The sequence below is a fragment of the Mus caroli genome, chromosome 3 (assembly GCF_900094665.2).
Source record: "Mus caroli chromosome 3, CAROLI_EIJ_v1.1, whole genome shotgun sequence".
NCBI lineage: Eukaryota > Metazoa > Chordata > Mammalia > Rodentia > Muridae > Mus > Mus caroli.
The window spans coordinates 38296278-38305275 of NC_034572.1; positions in this window are offsets into that span (position 1 = coordinate 38296278).

Below are 8998 nucleotides of genomic sequence, written 5' to 3' on the forward strand. Positions count from 1 at the left end.
GATGTGCTCCCTGCTCCTGAGGCAGAGGGCTCCTGTGCAGGGCAGACCACTGTCTTCCAGCTGGGAGTGTGCTGGATGTCTGCAGCCCCAAAAGGGTGCTGCCTCAGCGGCTCTGTGGCTCCCACCTGTCCCAGAAGCTGTCTGCCTCTGTGGTCCTCACTCTCACCTGTGCAGACTAAGTTCGGTAGAGTCCCGGAGCCAAGATTGGTTTTAGTTTTATTACCTTTGGAGGTACATAGAAAAACAGTAGTACCCTTAATTTCTCAGGGTCTATGGCTAGAACATAGCTGATAAATACATATGTAAATGAGTTAGTCCATCACAACTTTTTTGTTAACATTTGTGTAGAACATAGGTTAGATGGTGTGCTTGCTAGTTTTATGTCAATTCAATATGTTATTAAATCACTCTTAACTGAGAAAATGCCCTCACCCAAATAGCCTGGGGGTACATCTGTTGTATATTTTCTTGACTTATGGAAGACAGAGCTCACTTCCTGGAGCCATGCCTGGGCTGGTGGTCCTTAATACTGTGAGACTGTAGAATGAGCAAATCTTGAGTAAAAAGCCATTAAGCCCTCCTCCACGAACACTGCATTGCCACCTGCCTCCAGGTCCTTGCTTCAGTTTCTGCTCAGACTTTCCTGACTGATACAGAGCAAAATGTAGAATGAAGTACAGTCTATGATACTCCCCTTGTTTTTTGTCATGGTGCTTTATCACTAAAACACTGTGTTATTTCCCATAGGTTTTTAAATAGACTAATACACTGAAAGTCAAAGGATAACACCAGAAGGATGCCTCAGCGAGAAAAGCAGGTCTAAGTTCAATCCTAGGAAGTAATGATATGAGTGAACTGACTCCTAAGGTTTATCCTTTGACTTCCACTTTCATGCTAAAGCATAGGCACAACACACACACACACACAAACACACACACACACACATACAACACATACACCTTTTCTCTTTTACACGTGTAAACATACAAATAATATTAATAAAAGTTTTAAAATAATTAGAAGGAAAGTTATATAGATCAATAAAATAATTCACAATTTGGCACTACATCCAAAGTTGAAAAAATTAGGAAAGTTTACTAATTTTCTTTCAGATATACATTAATAATGGCAATGGCCAAAATAACTTTAGATACTAAAGATACTCACAAAACACCCCCTTGAGCTAAACAACAAAAAAAAATCAAGACTTAATTTCATGTTTAATTGCTAGGAACTAACATAGCCTTTATAAAAATTAGTCATGTTGTTTTTTAATATTTTTATTACGTATTTTCCTCAATTACATTTCCAATGCTATCCCAAAGTCCCCCATACCCTCCCCCCCACTCCCCTACCCAACCATTCCCACTTTTTGGCCCTGGCGTTCCCCTGTACTGGGGCATATAAAGTTTGCGTGTCCAATGGGCCTCTCTTTCCACTGATGGCCAACTAGGCCATCCTAATAGTCATGTTTTAATTCATTTAATTAATAAAGTATTTAAATAGAATTAATGTGGATATTTTAGAGATATATACATATCTGAAATATGTATATAGAAAGTAAATAAATTAAAAATACTTTTCTTTTTATTGAAATGTTTTCTTAGATATATCCTTTATTTGCATTTCAAATGTTATACCTTTTCCTGGTTTCCACTCCAGAAACCCCCTATCCCATACTTCCCCCCCACCCACCCACTCACCAACCTTCCTACTCCCTCTTATTTCCCAACACAGGGGCATTGAGCCTTCACAGTACCAGGGCCTATTCTCCCATTGATGTCCCACAAGACAATCCTTTGCTATATTTGCAGCTGGAGTCATGGGTCCTTCCATGTGCACTATTTGGTTGGTGATTTTAGTTGGTAAGAGCTCTGGGGGGTACTGATTGTTTCATATTGTTATTTTTCCTATGAAGCTTCAAACCCTTATAACTCCTTCAGACCTTTCTCTAGATCCTCATTTGGGGACCCAGTGATTAGTCTAAAGGTTGGCTGTGAAAATCTACCTCTGTATTTGTTAGATATTGGCAGAGCCTCTCAGGAGACAACTATATCAGGCTCCTCTCAGCAAGCACATGTTGGCATCCACAAGAGTATCTGGATTTGGTAACTGTATATGGGATGAATCCCCAGATGGGGGAGTCTCTGGATGGCCTTATCTTCAGTCTCTGCCCCACACTTTGTCTCTGTATTTCCTCCCATGGGTATGCTGCTCCCCCTTCTAAGAAGGACCAAAGTTGAAAAGGAAGAAGTCAAAATATCACTATTTGCAGATGATATGATAGTATACTCAAGTTAACACCAAAATTCCACCAGATAACACCTAAACCTGATAAACAACTTCAGCAAAGTGACTGGATATACAATTAACTCAAATTAGTAGCCTTCCTCTACTCAAAGGATAAACAGGCTGAGAAAGAAATTAGGGAAACAACACCTATAACAATAGTCACAAATAATATAAAATACATTGGTGTGACTCTAACCAAGCAAATGAAAGATCTGTATGACAAGAACTTCAAGTCTCTGAAGAAAGAAGTTGAAGAAGACCTCAGAAGATGGAAAGATCTCCCACACTCATGAATTGACAGGATTAATATAGTGAATACGGCCATGCTTTTGCCAAAAGATTCAATGCAATCCCCATCAAAATTCCAACTCAATTCTTCATAGATATAGAAAGAGTAATTTGCAAATTCATCTGGAATAACAAAAAAACTTAGAATATCAAAAACTATTCTCAACAACAAAAGAACTTCTGGGACAGTCACCATCCCTGATGTAAATCTGTACTGCAGAGATATTGTGATAAAACTGCTTAGTGTTAGTACAGTGACAGACATGGAGATCAACAGTACTGAATTGAAGACCAAGAAATGAACCCATACATCTATGGTCACTTGATCTTTGACAAAGATCCTAAAACAATCCAGTGGAAAAAAAGATAGCATTTTCAACAAATGCTGCTGGTTGAACTGTTGGTTCGCTTGTAGAAGAGTACAAATCAATCCACTCTTATCTCCTTGTACAAAGCTCAAGTCCAAGTGGATCAAGGTCTTCCAAAAAAAACTAAATACACTAAAACTAAGAGACAAGAAAGTGGGGAAGAGCCTCGAACACATGGCACAGGGGAAAATTTCCTGAACAGAACACCAATAGCTTATGCTCTAACATCAAGAATTGAAAAATGAGACATCACAAAGTTGCAAAGCTTCTGTAAGGCAAAGGATACTGTCAGTAGGACAAAAGGGCAACAAATAGATTGTGAAAGATCTTACCAAACCTACGTCTGATACATGGCTATTATGCAATATATAAAAAGAAATCAAGAAGTTAGACTCCATAGAACCAAATAACCCTATTAAAAATGAGGTGCAGAGTTAAACAAATAATTCTCAACTGAGGAATTCCAAATGGCTGAGAAGCTCCTACATAAATGTTCCATTGCTAGTGGGACTGCAAGCTGGTACAAATACTCTGGAAATCAGTCTGGCATTTCCTTAGAAAATTGAACAGTACTATTGGAAGATCCAGAAATACCTCTCCTGGGGATATACCCAGAAGGCGTTCCAACTTGTAATAAGGACACTTGCTGGACTATGTTCATAGCAGCCTTGTTTATAATAGCCAGAAGCTGGAAAGAACCCAGGTGTCCCTCAACAGAGGAATGGATAGAGAAAATGTGGTACATTTACACAATGGATAATACTCAGCTATTAAAAACAATGAATTTATGAAATTTTTAAGCAAATGGATGGATCTGAAGGATATCATCCTGAGTGAGGTAACCCAATTACAAAAGAACTCACATGATATGCACTCAATGATACTTGGATATTAGTCCAAAACCTTAAAATACCCAAGATACAATTTGAAAAACACATGAAACTCAAGAAGAAGGAAGACCAAAGTGTCAATACTTCGTTCCTCTTTAGAGTGGGGAACAAAATACCCATGGTAGGAGTTACAAGGACAATTTTTGGAGCTAAGATGGAAGGAAGGATCATCCAGAGACTAGCTCACCTACGGAACCAACCCATAAACAGCCACCAAACCCAGACACTATTGCACATGCCAGAAAGATTTTCCTGACATGGCCCCAATATAGCTGTCTCTTGAGAGGATATGCCAGTGCCTGGCAAATACAGAAGTGGATGCTCAAAGTTATCTATTAGATAGAACACAGGGCCCCCAATGGAGGAGCTAGAAAAAGCATCCAAGGAGCTGAAGGGGTCTGCAACCCTATAGGAGGAAAATAATATGAACTAACTAGTACCACCAGAGCTCTTGTCTCTAACTGCATATATAGTAAAAGATGGCCTAGTGGGTCATCACTGAGGGGAGAGACCCTTGGTTTTGCAAATAATATATGCCCCAGTACAGGGGAATGTTAGGACCAGGAAGCAGGGTTGGGTGGGTTGGGGAGAAGAGCAGGGAAAGGGTATAGGGAACTTTCAGGATAGCATTTGAATTGTAAATGAAGAAAATATGTAAGAAAAAAAAAGAAAGAAAGAGATGTTCAATATTCTTAGGGAAATGCTAAACAAAACAACCCTGAGATTCCACCTCACACCAGTATGAATGGCTAAAATAAATAAAAAACAAAACAAAACTCATGTGACAGTAGATGCTGGCAAGGATTGGTGGCACGAATTCAAGTTGGTACAACCATTCTGGAAATCAGTCTGGTGGTTCCTCAGAAAATTTGACATAGTACTACATAAGGACTCAGCTATACCACTCCTAGGCATGTACCCAGAAGATTTTCTAACATGTAATAAGGACAAATGCTCCACTACGTTCATAGCAGCCTAATTTATCATAGCCAGAAACTGGAAAGAACCCAGATGTCCTTTATCAGAGAAATGGATACAGAAAATGTGGTACATTTATACAATGGAGCACAACTCAGTTATTAAGAACAATGACTTCATGATATTCTTAGGTAAATGGATAGAACTAGAAAATGTTATCCTGGGTGAGGTAACCCAGTCACAAAAGAACACACATGGTATGCACTCACTGATAACTGGATGTTAGCCCAAAAGCTTAGAGTAGCTAAGATACAATTCACAGACCACATGAAGCTCAAGAATAAGGAAGACCAAAGGAAGGATATTTCTGTACTTTTCTTGTTTTTAAGATACCACTTAAATGCCTACAAGGATCTTCCAACACTGAGTAGGAGAACAGACTATATTAATAATATATTTGAGGATTTGAGGTTAGATATTATCCTCAAGAAACATAGAAAGTATCTATATCTATATCTATATCTATATCTATATCTATATCTATATCTATATCTATATCTATATCTATATCTATATCTATATCTATATCTATATNTCTATATCTATATCTATATCTATATCTATATCTATATCTATATCTATATCTATATCTATATCTATATCTATATCTATATCTATATCTATATACACTTGGGCATTAGAAGCTATTTTGGCTATTATTGGTGTATATATTAAATAAAATAAGCAAAGTTTCTGATATTTTAAAAATTTTGTACATAGTGCCTATATATATATAATATATAGTTACATAATAGGATACATGTATGTGTATATATAGTGTATGTCTGTGTGTGTGTGTGTGTGTGTGTGTGTGTGTTTGTATATATATTGGGTGAAAAACTATTTTGTCTACTGAAGAAAAACAGGTACCCATCAAAAGAACTGTTAATATATAAATTCTATGCTGGTGATATGGCTCAAGAATAGACTTTTGAACAGAAAGTCTTCTAAATTGAATAAAATCATAGTCCCATATAAGTAATAAGAAAATCAACTTTCCAAAGTTGGCATGTAGTTTTGCTAAGCAGCATATACACCTGTAATCACAAACATATTAGATAAATAAATGAGTATGATAGAAAAATTTAGACCACATAGTTTCCAACTAGTACCAGCTACATAATAGGATAAGCTTTGTTGTATAAATATGACTTTGGGTTTTGTGTATGTTACATATTTCTTTTATTAGTTGTGTACATTATCTCTATTTTTCCCTTTGTCTGTTGTTTGGGTTAGGATATGACAAACAATGTGCCTTGTCTGCTTAGCATCCACAAAGGATTTTGATTGCCTATATTTCTGTTTTGGCATGTGCCATAATTCCTTTAGAAATCCTGTTTAACTAAAGAGTAGAAGAATATATTACAGAAAGACTAGGAGTCATATGTTAATAACTTTTACTGGAGTTGACTTGACTACAGTACATTAAAATAACAGGTTCAGATAATCAGTTGATTATCATGAAGTTGGGACCATGGTAGGATCCACGCAGGTTTGGTACAGGAAAAGCTGAGAGTTCTACATCTTAATCTGAAAGCTGCTAGGAGACTACTGGCATCTGCTAAGATAAGGGTCTTAAAATCATAGCCACAGTGATACACCTACTCCAATGAATGTCACAACTACACAAAGAAGGCCACACTTTCTAATAATGCCACTACCTGGGGCAAGGCATATACAAACCATCATGCCTCCTCACATCTTGAAGTGAGAATCCTTAGATACCTCGAGTGCTTATATTTTTATTTTTTACTTTACATTTGTGTATTTAATATTCATCTACATTTGTGTATATATATATTAAATGAAGACTGTGAAAAGTTTCTGTTTCAGAAGACAAAAAGATATTTGGAGAAATTCTCTTATACTAAGATAAGTAAGAAAATACTTAAATTATCTCAGACTACTTTTCACAAATTTGGTTGTATTTTTCTCATTTTCCTAAGAAAACACATTACTTTTTAGAGCATACATACATACATACATACATACATACATACATAGATTACTAACAGACAGTGTTTCAGGGTCCAGTGGAAATGTTTATCATTGTTTATTTGAACTCTCTATGTGTATGTATACTTGAACTCTATATGTATATACATGTATATAGTTTGTGAGTATCATATATAATTTAAGTAAATAAATATCAATGTTTATCCATGTGGCTTTGTAGACATTCTTAGTGCTATTTATACCATAACACCTTTTAATATGGTCAAGTATTAAAAGAGATTTCCCAAACAATGCAGGCTACTAATGTCAACCTTCACCTACCTCCAAGAGGTAGCAGGTGATTCCCTATTGCTTAAGATATCATATGTTTCAGAAAAAACGAAAACAACAACCAAGCAAAACACTACTGGAATATCTGAGCTGAATCTACCCTCACATTTTTCTTTATGAGAAATAGTTTTATTTTACTGGGAGTTGATATGAAAGTTTCCAAGTTGGGGAAACCAGCAATAGCACTACCCTCATCACCACGTATCAAGCAAGGATAATGCCTAACAACATTTTAATTAGCTATTCTTATGACTATAGATTAAAAAGCACTAATTCCTTATTAAAGAAACTTTTCTTTGCTACAGAAGGAAACACACACACACACAAACCTTGGCAAACAAAAAAAAACAAAAAAAACAAAAAAAAAACAAAAACAAAAACAAAAAAAACAGAGAAAAGGTGATCCTAGGAAACCCAGCCACAAAAAAGGTGATCCTAGGAAACCCAGCCTCAAAAAGGTATAGTACACAACAAATCCTGTCCCAAAGTGTAGGGCAACAGAATGAATAAAGAGGCAGTAAGATTTTAAGAGCTTTAGGACCAAGTAGTCTAGTATGGTACCATGTCACGCAGAAATGTCAACAAAGCTAAACCTGTAATACTTCATTAACCTAGCTGCTTAAACAAGATATAGAGAAAGTCAACAAAAGGAGAATGTTTCGTGAGACTTCAGCCCTAGCCAAAAAAAAAAAAAAAAAAGACAGACAGATAAGAAATCTGGAGAGTAGAAGAGTAGGAGAAATAACCCTCCCCAAGGGAACTTCCCCAGTTTTCTATCCACAAATATGAGGTTAAATTTTACCATATAAATACAAGCTACACAGATTGAGCAGTTTGTATTTAGGATTAAGGTATTTGTGGGCATGTAACTATAGCAGAAAAATAAAAATATGCCATGATTTTGAAAGGGAGCAAAGTGAGGTTATATGGAGTTGACAGAATGAGATAAATGAAGGAAATTGATATAATTATATTTTATGTAAACAATAATAAATTAACCATGAACTGAACATTTAAAAAGTGGTCAGTTGATCTGGACCACATTCTAGTTTCAGGAAATGCCATATTTTAAAAGCCTTGAAAAACTTACATGACGCACAAATTTTTATTAAACATGAACTTGATGAGAGAAGTTAGAATGTAATAACACCTTTGATCCAAATTTGTCCTCCTTATAAGAAGTGCAAGAAGAAAGGTGTAGCATAGACTAAAGAAATGACCTACCAATAACTGGCCCAACTTGAAACCCAGCCCATGGGCAAGAACCTATTTCTAACACTATTAATTTTATTCTATTATGCTTGCAGACAGAAGCCTAACATAACTGTCCTCTTAGAGGCTCTGTCCAGTAGCTAAACAAAACATATGCAGAGACCCAAGTCAATCATTACATGGAATTAGGGAACTCCTGTGGAAGAGAAGGGTGAAGGATTGAGCAACGTGAAGGGTATAAGGACTCTACAGGGAGATCAATAGAGTCAACTAGCCTGGATTCTTGGGAGGTCCCAGAGCCTGAAACACCAATGTAAGAGCATAAAAGGCCTTGAGCTAAGGCCCCACACCTATGTTTCAGATGTACAGCTTAATCTTCATGAAGGTCCCCTAACAACTGTAGGGCATACTTTCCATGCTCTGTTTCCTAACTATGGATCTTGTTCCCTTAATTGGGCTGTCTTGTCTGGCCTCAGTGGTAAAGGATGTATTTAGTCTTGTAGTGACCTGAGGTGACAAAAGTGATTTGGTACCAAGGTGGGATTCCACCTCTTCGAAGGTGAAGGAAAAGTTGTGATGTGGAAGAGACTATCACAGGGGAATTGAAAAGAGTGGCAGCCATGTAAAGTGAATGAAGAAAGAACAAAAGAGAGAGAGAGAGAGAGAGAGAGAGAGAGAGAGAGA